The sequence below is a fragment of the Pipra filicauda genome, unplaced genomic scaffold (assembly GCF_003945595.2).
Source record: "Pipra filicauda isolate LSUMZ 115617 unplaced genomic scaffold, ASM394559v2 scaffold307_size998922_pilon, whole genome shotgun sequence".
Classification (NCBI taxonomy): Eukaryota; Metazoa; Chordata; class Aves; order Passeriformes; family Pipridae; genus Pipra; species Pipra filicauda.
In genome coordinates, this window is record NW_024104429.1 from 290,972 (window position 1) to 306,294 (window position 15,323).

The 15,323-nt window shown below is 52.5% G+C and overlaps 1 long non-coding RNA gene across 2 annotated transcripts; it reads left to right on the top strand.

Annotated features, from left to right (window-relative positions):
* The first annotated feature begins 8,939 nt into the window (after positions 1 to 8,939).
* On the top strand, positions 8,940 to 12,052 carry LOC113983377. Of its 2 annotated transcripts, none has more exons than XR_003539068.2 (2): positions 8,940 to 9,299; positions 11,834 to 12,052. It is a non-coding gene; the product is annotated as an uncharacterized LOC113983377 (long non-coding RNA). The 2 variants fall into 2 exon arrangements; XR_003539066.2 differs by lacking the exon at positions 8,940 to 9,299 and adding an exon at positions 9,410 to 10,003.
* The last annotated feature ends 3,271 nt before the right edge of the window (positions 12,053 to 15,323 follow it).

A 15,323-nucleotide genomic window follows, 5' to 3' on the forward strand; every position in this document is an offset into this window, starting at 1 on the left:
GGTACCTTGGGGGTTGCAAGACCCTGGTTTCAGTGACCACTTTGTTGATGTCCTTCCAGCACAGCATAAGGAGCTGAAACAGAGTAAAGCATCAAGGTGAGGTAGCACAGCTGATGAACCAAAAATGCCCCATCCCTGACCCAAAAAAGCTGGACCGCTCTGCTTTTCATCTCTCATTCAACCCTGGTCAGTACCAGAGCAGATTTGCAGATCCTTTGGGATAAATTGCAGAATTTAACTATGCATTTATTAATCATGGAATGGTCTGGGTGGGAAGGGACCTTAAAGCTCATCTGGTTCCAATCCACTGCCATGGGCAGGGACACCTTCCACTGGACCAGGTTTCTCCAAGCCCTGTTCAACCTGGCCTTGGACACTTCCAGGGGTGTATAAATTACAGGAATAAATAAACCAGTTCCAGAGCCTGTTTCCTTGGCTATGAGGCCACGTCTTTGTGGTGGGGCAGCTTTGACCATGGGATGCACATGTAAGTCTCAGCCTTTCTTTGGTGCCCTCAATTTGTTTCTGGCTTCAGAGACACCTTGGAGAAGATCTTGACACTGGGCAGCAAATTCCTGGGGTTTGGAGAGGTGAATCCCACCCCACCATGAGCAGGAAGACCTGGGTGATGTGTAAGCCTTGTTCTTCAGCTCTATCAAAGAATCAAAGCACATTTTACTTTTTTTTAATAAATTAGGTCATGAAGAAGGGTCCAACCAGGGTTTTCTCTGCTCCCTGGTGGTAAGCTGTCAGCAGCAAGGCTTGCCCATGCTCCATGGAGCTGGTGTCAACTCAGAGCTGACCCCCCAAATCCAGCAGAATCCTTCTTGGTTTCCTCACCCATAAAATGCCTTCCCTAATCTCCAAAAGGAGCAAACCCCTGCACTTTGGTGCATCTCTGCAACCAGCCATCCCTCGAGACAAGGAGGAGGAATTTTCCTTGGATACAACTATTTCCTTGGCCAGACCTCCCATGGTAGATTGGTGCTCTGCTTGCCTCTAACCTCTGCCACGACTCTGTGTGTTGACACGTCTCCCAAATTTTGGAAAAGCAGCCTTTTTTTTTTTTTCTGCCAGTCTATAATAATTCCTATGAGTTTTTGTGTTTCATTAATGAACTGGATTTGATCAACTAAGGGGACCAGATGAGGCTCAGACCATGAAGACAGAGCTCAATCCTTGATGGACTCCCTGGGCCACCCTCATCCAGGTGCTTCTCCCCACACGTTTATTCTGCATATGCAAAATAGAGCTAATTCCCTGTAATTTACTCAGTGTGTGAGTCTTAATTAACATTTTTGAAGAAACCCTGGGAAGACCTAGGCCGGGGAAGTGGCTGTTGCTGTATCTGAGCAGGCATCCTTCCAGGTCTGGGCCAGCAGCAGCAGCTGGCTGTGCTCCAACCTCCCCCTGCTCCCCACGCTCCGGGTTTGTTAACATCCCAATCAATAACACCACGACAGAAAATTCAGCTTCAACTTTTCAGCTCTAGCGAGGGATGTGGTGGGGGTTTTTTTTGTTGTTGTTTCTCTTCCCGGCTCACACCTCTAAATCCTATTTTTCCAGCTCCTTTGAACCCCGCTGGGAGATATTAAGGTATTATTATCATTCCCCGTTGCTGCGGGGGAACGGGGCGAATGCTTACCGAGGGAGATGCATGTCCCGTCCTCTCCTCTAAATCGGTTCATCTCTCTCTCCCCACCGCTGAGAGCTTTTAAAAATAACAAATTGTGGGTTATCCTTCCTTTCTTTGGGAGGATGACCTTTAGGGTTTTCATGCACAGCTCGGAGGGATAAAGAGAAATTTATTTTCCAGGGGAAAAAGGAATGGGAAGCTGCGATTCCCTCATGGCAGTAGGAATTGGACCTTTAGGGGAAAAAGAGGCTGTTGAGGAGCTTGATAAATTTAAGAGCTGCTGGATTTTTTGGGAGCGAGTCAGTTCTTTCTGGTGCAGGATGAGGGATGAGGTCCCTGCAAATATGACCCCATTAATAATCAATAACTGCTATCAGGGCGAGATGATTCAGGGCAGATTGGGATCTAATTGCTATTATTGTTATTCCGGTTTAAACCCAGTTCCTCTGCGCTGCTGCCACAAGTGATCTGAAGCGCTGTATTTTTAATTTGTTCCCAGGCACGGCACAATCCATCACATGGCTGGAACCAAATGCCAGCGCCGCCGGAGCAGGGAAACATTTTTGTTATTTAAGTTACTGTATGCTAAGTTTATGTTGATTGCTCTGAGTAGCAGCTCCCAAAGTTAACTAGCGGTAAAGTGTTGATAATGTCCCACTTTTCGCAATCAGATTTGCATAGTGCACAACAGAGTTTAGCGGGGGAAAAAAAAATTAGCTTAAGTGCTGTTTTTCATCAGCCCTGTCAGTCTCATACTGTTTGCTTCATCCTGGGGACGTGGGGCGTTTGGTGACAAATGGTTATGACATTTTCCATCTAAGCATTACGTCATTAGAGGCCTCTGCCCTGCGGCTGCGTCCTGGCCTGGGAGAGAGGGAGAGGGGAGGGGGTGAGGACGGGGGCAGAAAGAAAAAAATTGGGATTTTTAAATATTTTGTTATTTGTTATTTTTATTCTCTCGGGGGAAAAAAAAAAAAAAATTTCAACCTCTCTCTCTTTCCTTTGCTCGAGAAACATCCCTGTGGGCAAAGGGAATCATTTTGTTCCCATGGAAGTCAGCGAATCGCTCGAGGGACAGGGCTTGGATGCAAATAGGGGAGACCTCTCTTTGTTTGGGGTGCAGATCCAGGACCACTCTTTCCAAAGGCCTTCCCTCCCTCCCAGCATCAGAGCAACCTGGCTGACATCCCCCTGCCCTCCCATTCAGCCCTGGAGAAACGATGGAGAACCTGGCTTTGGATTTTTACTGCGACACTGTTTTATAAAATAGAATTGAAACATCTCCTTGGTGTTACCAGCTCCGGAATAGAATCCCCAGAATTCAGGAATAAAGCAGGAATAACTGATTTCTATACCAATTTTGGTTTGATTTTGTGTCCAAACCCCCCCCTTACTTTTTATCTTGGTTCCACACCTGAATTTAGGAGCCATTTATTCCTACCCTGGATCAGGCAGAAGTTTCAACCTGCATTTTGCAGGGTGTTACAGTGGCAGTTCCTCATTTCGGGCTCTGATTTCTGTTTTACCTCCTTGCTTTAGGGGTAAATATAGTGATATTAAAGCCCAGCATTATTCTGGGATGTGTTTTTAGCCTGATCTCCCCCCTCCATACATTAAGTAATTCATCCTTATTGCCATTAGGAATTCAGATGTTATATTACGGAGGGGGAAGGGAGGATGGATATGTGCAGAGCACAGCTTATATTTTACATATATCCTGTTTTTGCTGTGCAAGTTGCTGATTAACTGTAAGAAACCTCCCGGAGAAAGGTTTCAAGGAAGCTTTATGGGGGGAAAAAAAGGGATTTTTGATGTAATTCAGGCTTCTCCCTGCAACCGTGCAGCTCTCGCTGCCTGGGCGTTCAGTATAGGGAGCAGCCGCCTTTGCATTAATAATAGTCCAATAAAACCAGACAATATTCCTGCTTAAATGCTTTGAGTTATGTAGATCCCAGTTCTAGCACATCAGCAAGGCAAGAAGAGCAGATATTCCGTCCTCGCCACAACAAATTCCGTGACACAAATGCGAGCCGACATATGGTAAAAATTGCCTGCAGCCCTGCTGATTTACAGAACTGTTTTCACTCACAGATAATTCATTAAAAATCATTTCATACTGGCTGTATATACATAAAAAATATTTACTTGTGTAAATATCAGGCAGGAAGGTAATGCTTTTTTTTTTCCTTTTTTTTTTATCCTTTCTCTTCTTTTTTTTTTTAATTTTTTTTGTTTTTTGGACAGATGACGGGGAGGGGAAAAAAAAAAAAATCCTGGAGATATATGATGGACGTAGGGGAAAGCAAAGGTATTCCTGGCATCCATCCGTTCATCCTGGATATAGGTCAGGCCTGGGGGTGGGTTGGGACAGCTTTTAAATCCGCTACCTGAGCCATCTGCTGCTCCATGGCACTGGAATCTGCGTATGGGAAACACACACTAAGCAGACATTGATAGTGTGGGATACGGCACAAAAGGGACTGGGAAAGGGCTTTTACCTGATTCAGGGCTGACCTCTGGAACAATGGGAGCCGGGATAACACAGACACCGGGAGATGTCTGCGGAAAACGGGAGCAGCGGGAATTCAAGGCCGTTGCTGCTGTGGCAGCTTGGAAAATAGAGGGAGAATTCCAGCAAGGCAAGGAGGGTTTTGGGGTTTAATCAGTTTTGCAAATAGTCATAAAATTGATAGAGGCACAAAACATGAAGGGGACAAATGACAAGATGGGGTTTGTGGCTCCCAAAGTCCAACATTCCAGGTATAGTTGAGACAAGCCGTGTAACCTCCCTTCTACTCCCACATTTTATTCTCTAAAATATGTGTTATGTTCCTCAAATGGTTTAACAAGGCTTCAGCCCAACACTGCATTTTTCTTCTTTTCCTTGTGCTCATTCCAATAGAATTTCCTCAAATTTGATGCATTATTTTAAACTTAAAGCTTAGAGACCTTCAGAGAATTTTTCTCCCCTCGAGGAAAATTCAGAAATAAATCACGGAGTACAAGAGATTTGGGGTGTTTTGTTTGTTGGATTCTTCTTTTCTTCTACAGCCAGTAGATGAAATAATAGTATTTAAACTGTGGAAGGGAAAAAAAAAACCCTTGGAATAGGGATCTGGTCTTTCATCCTCCATACAACCCAGTAGCAAACAAAGCAATAATATCTGGGGGCTCACAGTGGGCAGCTCTGGGGGGAGGTGGGATGTTGGTCGAGATGAATGGGAAGGGGGGGACTGCTGGAATCACATCCCGTGTCTGCCCAGCGTCAATAGGAGAAAGTTTGGGCCCATTTCCTACGGAATTCGGTGCGATGTCTCACTCCACGGAGCTGCCACATCAATGGGAAATTTTCATATCAAGCCGAACGCGAAAGGGAGGGTAAAATCAACACTCGCTTCCCCATCGGAGCGTCTCCATCGCGGAAGCCTCTCCCGCTCTATTTATACGCTGGATAAATCAGTCTCCAGACTGTTTCCATAGATAACAGAGTTCTTCTCCTGCTGTTGTCTCGAACAGCTTCTTTCTCCCCCCACTGTATTTTGCACGGTTCCTACCTATCACCTCGGTGAGTAATTCTCCTGCTCTAAAGCAAATGGCTTGGGAGCGAGCCGGGATTTTCAAGCAGAGGGAGATTTTTCATCCCCCTCTTGCTGAATTTTGCTCCTGATAACCCCGAGAAATCCTGCAGGAAGGGGAGCTATAGGTGACTGCATCTGATCCCGATGTTTAACCTTGTTGCAGTCTCCAGGAATTAACTATTTAGGAGGTGAGCAGCCGACACAGGCGTCGCTCCGGGATAACACGGCCAGGCTGGTTCGCAGCGACGCCAATGCTTCCCACTAAAAAAATCCCTAATTCTCACTACAGAGCTTCTCCAGGAGACATTGCCACGGGATGGGATCTTTATTTGAAATAAATAACTCAACAAATGCAACGGGTCCCTATTTCGGGGACCAGGGGATGCAGAGTTTTCCCTCCCAGGGATGGGGTGTTAATGGGATTTGCTGCTCCTGGTTGGGGGGCGAGGAGGGTTAATCCCTTCCTTCATGTAGATCCCTGCTAAGCTGGTTTAGGTCATGTTTAGAGTTAAAGTTTTGTGGTACAGGCTGTGTCCGTCCATCCCACAGTGCCGGGCACAGGGATGAACCAAGCTCCCATCTCACCTCCCAGCACTTAAAAATTCAGGTGAACCCTTGAGAGAAATTCAAAAAACGAGGTTTAGATTCCACCAAAGCGGGGAAAAAGCTCATAAAGCCTTTTAGAAACCCTGCGTTGTGGCTCAGGGAAAACTCTCAGTGAGGCCCAGAGCCTTTTGTTTGCTGCAATGGGATTTATCAGGGAGCGGGGAGCGCAGGAAAGGGAATTTTTTTCCCCCCAAGCCGGGTGCTCAGCACCCACCTGCAGGGACCCATTCCCTCGGTGTCACCTCTGCCATCGGCTCCAGCTGATTGTGGGGATGTACCTTTGGGGTTTGGAGTTGTTTTCTAAAGCCCATCATCCTGGAGGAGCCTGCAAAGTGTTAAATAGCCTCACCTGACCTCCTCCAGCAGAGCCAAGCTCTGCATCCTTATTTAGGGACATACATCACCTCCACAGCTTTTCCTCTGGCGCTGGGGGTGGAGCAGGGAAGTGAAATGTCGTGAAGAAAAAAAAAAAAAAAAAAAAAAAAAAAAGTAAGTCTAAATCCATCCGAATTTGCCTGGAAACCCTTTTCCCATCCCAGCCTGCCTGAGTGAGAATCCAGGCGATCCCGGCTGGGATGCGCAGGAGGGCCGGACACATATGCCGTGCCATATGGAGCGGCGCGATCCTGGTCAATCGGATCTTTGGGAGTTTAATTTCTTAATGTGCTAATAGTGCAGAGGGAGGGGATGGATCATCAGTTAAGTCCAAGGATTTATGTTTTTAAGGGAGCGTAATGTATTTTTGAGCGGGTCAGAGTGGGCTTTAAATATCCCTGGCCAACGCGATGGGCAGGAGGGTGAGCTGGAAAAGACCCTGGAAGATCCCTTTGAGCTTTAATCCAGTGCAGGTTTATAACACGGCATCCAGCTCCGTGTGAGCTGAAATTCAGGGAGAAAATCCCCGTGTCCATTTGGCAAAGCCATTTTGCCCAGTGCTGAGGGCTCCAGGCTGTGCAATCCCTGTCCTGGGTCTACATCCCTCATGCCTTCCATCCATGGGTCCGACTCCATGGCTCAGCTCAGGCATCCCACTTCCATTTGAAGCCAGGAAGGATGAGCGGCAAAATGTCCCCAAGGCCCCTGATCCTCAGTTTCCCCGCTTAAAGAGGGCATTGCATTTCCTTCCTTCAAATTGCCACTGGGATTGGTGCTTATCCACATTCCCAAAGCACTTTGGGATCCTCCAAAGGAAGGTTTTACCGAGAGGTAAAACCCTGTTACTTACAAAAAAATACAGAGAAGCAATTTTGGAGGGGTATTGAAATGACGACTTTTCACCTCCAACCTCCCATGAAACGCATCTATTTATTTCTAAATAACACAGCTCGGCTCTCCATAAATCTCCAAGGCAGGGAACCAAGGAGGAGATGAATTACGTGCCGCTGTGACCCCATCCCTGCTCCCCATCGGGCAGCTGCCTGCCGGGCAGGGACGGAGGCTCCCGTGGCCCGTGGCTCCAGCTGCGGTTGGAAGCGCGGCGGTCTCAGAGGGATGCTCTGGCTGTTGGCTTCTGTCAGCCAGACCTTCAAATCTGCTCCTTACGATTCCTTATTTGCATTGCAAACAGCTCAAAGGAGGTATATGAGGAGTAAATAGGGTTGGGTTGCTTTTTTTTAAGCTAATATTGTGTCACCCTTGGAAGGGGGGGGTGATATTAAAAAGGGCAGGCGGGGAGATTGTTGTGCTCTCAGGGACAGTTTTTGACATCGAATTTTTTTGAAAACTCCTCTGATTTGGTGCATCAGATGAAATGTCATTAATAGCAATGGGAAACACTAAGGAGAAAGGGCCAAGGCTCCCAACCACATCTGGGGGGGCCCAATGTGCTCTTGTGCTTATTCAGAACCGGACGCTCCCACCCAGCCCTGAACACACAGACACACTCTCGGGGTAGGAGCCGCCTGCTCCTGCTCCCATGCAGGTTTTTCTCAGCAACTTCTAGGCCTCGACTGGGGAGGGAAAAAAAAAAAAAAAGAAAAGAGGGTTGTATTTGTCTCCGTGCAATGGGAAGGAATATCCGTGCGCTGCGGCGCGGGTGCGTCGCTGGAATGAGCTCAGCGGCACCGGAGCTGCGGCTTGTGCGGAGAGATCCCAGGAGCGGGCACATGCCCTTGACACGAAATCACCCGGCGAGTAATAAAGGATTTCCTGCCTTCAGAGCCTGCTTGAGCCGGGGGTTTAGCCTGGGTTAGGCTGCGCAGCGCCCTGACAAGGTTACAGGGTCTAACAGGGCGCTGATGCCGGGAACGCACAGATATCCCTGGTGTAGATGTTGAGGTAGCCACGGCGTGCGCTCCTCACCGGCAGGACCTCACCGTAAACAAAAAGCGCGCTCCTCTCCTTGAAATTCACCTTGAACGCGGTGAGACGGGGTGGGTTTGCCGGTTGGGGTTGGTTTGGGGCTTTTTTTATTATTATTATTATTCGCCACCCCTTTCCCCCCACAATTATCAGCAGAGAGGCTGCAAAAAAAGCCGAGGAGGCACTGCAGGCTGCGCAGCGCTGGGAGCTGTCAGCCCCACGCCACTGCAGTGATGTCAGCCCGCAGCCACAGCCACTGCCACCCCCAGCCCCTGCACACACGCGAGTGCAAGAAGAAGAATTCATAATTACAGTAGCGTAGCCATGAAACCAGCAGTGCTGGGGGTGGGGAGGGGGGAGAGAGCGAAGCCTCATCCAAAATTGGTGCTTTAATTTTTTTTTTAATATCTTTTTTTTTTTTTTCTCTCTCTCTCTCCCCCTGCAAAGCTGCACCCAGCTCTGCAGCATCCTTTCTCTGCAGTGGGGTTTGGGGGAGTCAGAGCAGGGGGTTCCCCCCCGGCATCCCCCCCAAAGCGGGTGGAGGGTGCGGGGGGAGCTGGGCAGGGCTGGAGGCTCTTTCCCCGCGGGTCGCTGCTTGTTTTAAAAGGCAGCATTTCTGCGGACAACACCCGGAGCATCTCTGCGGGAGCGGGGCTGGGGGCGAGGGCTGCAGCCGCCTTGTTTGCGGCGCACGGAGTCAGCAGCTGGGATTTTTTTTTTTTTTTTGGCTGAATAATCCTTTACGGGGAGGGGGTGTGCGGGGAAAGGGGGGGGGGGGAGCTGGGGGAGGAGGGAGGGAAAGTGGATCAACATCACCGAAGGAGGACAGCGAGCAAGATTAGGGCTGGCTAATGATAAATGAGAAGGCGCCGCTGACAGCTCCGCGCTCCGCGCAGCGCCCGCCCGGCTGCTCCGCGCTCCCTCCGCACCCTCCGGCCGCCCGCTCCTCTCCAACCCGCCGGCCTGGCTCCAGCCCCCTCCTCCCCCCTTCCCTTTTCTTTTCTATATATATATTTTATATATCTATATATCTATATATATAGATATAATTTCCACCTCCCGCCGCATAGCGCGGGGGGGCCGCATCCCACACCCCGCCTCCCCGAGCATCCTCCGCGGGATTACGCGCTCCGCACCGGCTGCAGGACGGAGGGACCACGGCGGGGCTGCCACAGGGGGTATTTCCTTCGCTGCTCTTCTTGGGGGGGGGCGGGTTGGGGTTGGGGTCGGGCCGGGAAGGCGGGGGGGGGAGTGGATAGACAAGACACCCCTCAGCACCCCCCGGGGGAGGGGGGATGCAGTGGGGGCTGAGGTCGCCCCTCACCCTCCCCGCGCCCTTTCTTCCCCCCTGGAGGGCTGAGGCGGGGGGGATGAAGGATGAAGGATGAAGCCAGGGCGGTTTATCCATGGGCTCTGCCCGCCCCCCCCCGCATCGTACCCGGGTGACCTTTCAAATCAAAGCCCGGCTCGTACCTACCAAGGTGCACTGGGCAGCAAGGGCTGGGGGGGGTGATGGGGAGGGGGGGTGATGCACCCGGGCTCTCCCCCTCCCTCTGCCTTTCCCCCTCCCTCCCTCCCTCCTCCCTCCTCCCTCCCTCGCTGCTCCCTCCCTCTCTCTCTCTCTCTCTGCTGCATTTTGCATGAGCTATCTAGGTCATTAGCATTTTAGCGTATGCAAGACTTGACAAAGCTGATGAGAAGCCAGATGGGCCCCTCTCCTCTTTTTTTTGCACCACTTGGGATCTGAGCGAAAGGATTGACTGCAGCAGGCGAACGGGGGAAGGTTTATTGCGCTCCTCCAGACCCCCCCGTTTATAGCAGCGCGGCGGGGCTCGGGGCAGGCGGCAGAGAGCGGGCAGCGGCGGGCAGAGACGGAGGGCAGGTAACGGGGCCCCCCCGCCGCCCCCCCAACCCCACAGCCCGGGGGTTCTTTGATTTCATTGAGGGTTTTTTCCGAAGGGGGGGTTCGGTTGGGTTTTATTCCCCCCCCCCCCCCCCCCGCCCATGGGGAAGGGCGCGCCGGAGCCTCCGCGGGGCGCGGAGAACAAAGGCTGGGCTCCGCGGGGTCCCTCTCCCCCCTCCCCTCCTTCCCCCCCTCCCCTTTTTTTCCTTTTCTTTTCCCATTTCCCCTTCTTCTTCTATGCATTTTCTTGCTCCCGAGGAAAGGCCCCTCTCTCCGTGTTCACAGCGGACCTTGATTTAAATGTCCATACAATTAAGGCACGCGGTGAATGCCAAGAACGAGGCTGACCAGCATCGAGGCCGGAGGCGGCTCCGCGGCTCCCCCGCACCCGCGGAACCCCCCACGCCCCCCCAGACCCCCTAAGCCCTCCCCAAATACCCCCCTGAGCTCGGCCGCGGGGCGCGCAGGCAGCGCTGCGCTCCGGCGCAGGTAGCACCGCAGCGCGGGGAGGGGGCGGAGAGGGATGGATGGGATGGGATGCGATGGGATGGGATGAGGGGACAAGGCAGCTTTTGCGGGGGTCCCCGGCATGAAGGAGAGGGGTTCCTTGGTCTTACAGGCGCCCGGGGTGCGGAATCTGGAGCTGTCACCCGGGGGTGCCCCGCGGGTGGGCCTCGGGGGGACGCGGCTGCTGCCCCCGGGGGGGGTCGCGGCTGCTGCCCCCGAGGCTGCTCCGCTGCCGCCGCTTTGTGCTTTGCCTTTTCTTTCGCCTTTTCTCCGCAGAGCGATGGGGTTTTTTCCCCTGCTAAAAGCAATGGCAGGTCTTGGGGTCACCGGGGCTCACGCTGCTCCCCCGGCGAGGGAAGGAGGGGGAGGAGGCTGAGGCAAAGCCGCTTTATTTCTTTATTTTTTAAAGCTTTATTATGATATATTATTTTTTTCCGGTGGCTGTTTGTGTGTCTTTCCCCTCCACCCTCCCTCTCCTTTTAATCCTTATAATTTAAATCAAAAGTGCCGGGGAGAAGAAGGGGGGGAGCGCTGTGTCTGCAGGGCGAGGCCGGGCGTAAATCTCTTGGAGGGATAAACATGTCATTTGTTCCCTTTGTATGGTAATGCTGTCCCCCCCCAGCTGCCCCCCCACCCCCCAGCAGCTGCCCCGGCCATACATCCTTCCTACAAAAGATCCCAATTACCCATCGGCTGCCTCATTATACTCCTTACACAGCCCCGGCGAGAGGCGTGTGTGTGCGAGGAGCCGAGGGGAAGGGGGGGATGAAGGGGGGTGAAACAGCACCTGAATTATTCAGAAAATAAAATAAAATTCAAGAAACGGGAGGCGGCGGGAGGGAGGAGGACGGAGGGATGCTGCGACCCCGGAGGGATGCTGTGACCCCGCGGCCTAACACGGAGCAGGTGCCCCCCAGAGCCTCCCGCAGCGCAGGGGCTGCTCCCCCCTCACCCCCCCATACCCCACTGGTTTATTTCCCCTCCTCCTTTTTCACGCTTTTATTTTTATTTCATTTTTTTTTCTCCACCTTTTTAGCCATCGCCACCCCTCTGCCCTGCTCCCCGCTGGGCCCCTTCACCTCCTTGCCCTTCTCCCATCCCTCTCCTTCCTTCCCTTCTCTCTGCAGCTGGAGGCCAACCCGCCCCGCATCCCTTCATCCCGGCCCATCCCAGCGCTCCCAGCAGGTGCCTCGCACTGGGGGAGGACGGGCCTTACAGAGGGGACAATCCCCCACCCCTCGGAGCTATTCCGGGTTTGGGGGGCCCTCGGTGACGGCGCGGGGGGTCCATCTCTCTTTGCAGCTCCGCGCACGGACCCTCACCTACGGAATGGTGCCCTTGGGAACACTGACAGCGGCTCGGGGTCCCTGGGACGCCTCTTTGCTCCCCCCCGCGGGGTGCTGCAGGTATTTCGGGACAGCCCTCCCTGGGCTCTCCTCCCGCCGGGTGCGGATGCCGCAAGGAGCCCGTCGGGTCGTGCCGTGCCGTGCCAATAAAGCTCTTTCCTCGCGGGTTCCCGCATCCTCTCCTTTGTTCGCGGAGGTTTCTCGCCCGTCTCTTTCCGGCAGCGGAGGCAGGACCCCCCTGAAGGACCCGCACTCAGCACCAGGTGGGGGATGAATATTAAAATCCGCCCCAAAATAAAAAACCTCAGCCTTTCAATTCGGCAGCACCACGGTCGCCTGTTCGACCCTGGGCGGGTGCCTCCACATCCTGGACCTCCAGGAGAGTCTGAATTGCCAGAGGGTTCCTGTTTAATGAGTAAAAGGGGAAAAAAGAAAGAGCTTTGGGGTGCCTTCTGTCTGGGATCACAGGCAGATCCCTGCCCCGCCGCACTATGCGCCGAGCATCCTGCTGCTGCACCGCCGGCCCCGGCAGCACCCGGCCCTCTCCAGCAGAATGGATTTTCCTCTAAAGCTGCAGCATGGGAGAGAAAAACAAGACCTAAATAACCGCAAATAAATAAACAACCTGTTCATGTCTTGCAAAAATGGTTGGGATGAGGAGACACCATCACTGCGCATCCGAAGGCCGGAGGCCTGGGACCCCTCCGGGGCCCGGCTCCCTCCCTCGGGCTCGGCCCAGGGGGATGGAGAGGAGGGGGCAGGAGGCTCTTATTAATACTAATCCCAAGAAATATTGCTATGCCCTGAATAAATCAGGCTGGGGGTTTCTCGAAGACCTTTGCCCCCTTGAGAGGAGCTGCAGCACGGCCCCTCCTCTTCTGGGTGGACACTTTGGGAAGGGAAATGGAAATGGTGTGGAGGGAGGGGGGTGGACAGATGCGTTTGATTTTTTCACTGAGGGCTGGAGGAGGAGGTGGCACGATTTTATTCCAGGCACGTCAGCTCCCCCCTCCCTCCCTGTCCCCTCCTTCCTCCCTCCACCCGCAGTCCGATGTAAACATAACGGCTCGAAACCTGCCAGGCTCCATCCCCAGTTGGATTATAGGGGGGAATTAAGCAGCTTGTGAGGAGGTTTGATTAACATAGGGATGCCCCCAAATAACCTTCAGGCGTCTGGCCTCAAGGTCGTGCACTGTAAGGGGCTGGCAGGGCTGGGGACAGGGACCCTCAGGTACCCAGGATGTGGGGAGAGGGAAGGGATGGATGGAGCGGGGAAGTGGGACGTGCAGATCCTTCCATCTGCGGTTTTATGCCACTTTTATTTCTCCTGCCCACGCCCACCCCTGACCGACTCGCTCGCCACTGCAGCACTGCCTGGGCTCTGAGATGCTCTGGCTCCAGCGGGGAGGTGGAATGGTAGATGTGGGAAATTCCTCTATTTCCCTCATTTCCCAGCTCTCCACTGAGTGTCAGCCCCATCCAGCTCTGCTCTTCACCCAGCCATGAAGGATGATGGTCTCCCAGCAGAAAGGTCTTTTCCTCCACATCCCCACAACATCCAGCTCCTTTTTTCCATTTATTTTTACGCCATGTGCCTCCTTGAACCACAAACTAACATATCCCCCAGCAGCAGCAGCCAAAGTGGGCGTTTTATTGGGAAATCTAATCAGGTTTCGAGGGGAAAATCCTTTCTGAACGTCTCAGCTAAGCAACGAGCTCGATTAAATTGTTTAGACTACAAAAAGGGCAGAGAGTCCCGTATTCTTTTTCCTCTCTGCTCTTCCTGGACAGCACCGTCATCTCCACACACCACTCCACGGTCTTCAAAGCCCAAACAAGCCTCGATGACACAGGACTCACATGTCATTCCCCGACATCCCCCCCTGCCCCGCCTCCCCCCAGCAACAGAGTCACAAATCATCTCAAACACTCTAAATTTAGCCCGGCAGCGAGACCACGAACAGGCATTTCAGTGACATCACTGTTGGAAATTAAGGGGTCAAACAGGGAAGCCGAAGGCGGCTCCCTGAGGAGCGGGGACACCCTGAGCAGCCACCCTGTTTCCCCTGTTATGACATCTCAAAGCAACCCCTCAAAATGTATTTTTCCCATCACCCAAAATGCCCAGAATTGAGCAGTCAATAGAATAATTCCCATCAGGAGCTGCGCTGAAAAGGCCGTGGGGCTCCAGAGGATCAGCGCTGCCGGGATGCACGGCGTGACCGGGAGAGGAGAAACCAAAGGAGCAAAGCCCATGAGCTTTGCCCGGAGCAGAGGCTGAGAGAGAGGCAATTCCTGCCACCTCGGGGCTGGAAGGCGTGTCCAGCATTCCCTGCTGGCTGGTGGTGATGGAGGATACACCGTTTCCATGGTACTTGCACAGTTGTGTGTGTGTTCGGTCCCCCGTCTCTGTGATTACGGGATGGTGGTGATGCTGTGGGATCCCAGGACCTGCAATGCTCCCTGTGTGCTTTGCCCAGAGCCAAAAATCACTGCACATTGGGAAAAGGGAGCTAGGGCTGAGTCCTGAGGTGGGAATGGGGCTGATTTGAAGCAAGAGGTCCTGTGTTCCAGAGGATGAGGAAAGAAGAGGGCTTCCCATGGCTCCCATTGCATTGCAGTTGGAGGGGCAGATCCCAACCTCCTCAATGAGGTCAGATGGATTCTTAGACTTATACAATCCCAGAATGTTTTGGGTTTGAAGGGCCTTAAATCTCATCCAATTCCAACCCCCTGCCATGGGAAGGGGCACCTTCCCAGTTTGCTCCAAGCCTTGTCCAACCTGTCCTTGGACACTCCCAGGGATGGGGTGTACCATTCTAGGGACGGGACTACAGTTTAATAAGAGGATCTTAAGAGGCATGGAGCATTCAGACACTACCTGGACCCTCATCCAAGGGTGACATAATGCCCAGTGAAATCACAGTTCTTTAATCATTATCAATGCCAGGAGAGATTGAGTGGTAGCACTCACTCATGTGAACCTACAGATTGTGATACAATAACACACCTATGCTGGCCCCAGGAACCCTCATCCATAAAATGTCCATCCTACTGTTCAGTGTAAACATCCTCATTTTAGGACTTGAACCTGTCCCAGCACTAAAAACCACGTTAGCAGGAGCCCAGACCCTTTCTGCCCTGCACTGTGTGTTCGAGTGAGAAAGCTGCACTGAGTCTCTCTCAGAGTATTTTGGGATTGTTTAAGTTAAAATACTGGATAATAAGAGGATAAAATGCCCCAGTGGTTGGTCACTGGAGGTGACCAGCAGCACAACCTGTCCCCAAACCCAAGGCAAGGCCTAAGCAGCCTGGCTAGAGGATTTAAGTATTGTAAGCAGTACTGTAAGCAAAGTCCAGTCCTCAGCAAGTATTTTCCAAGTGCCCCAATCACTCTTCAACAGCCTTTAGGTTTGGGAGGCAGAGAAGTTGCAGAGAGGGGATTC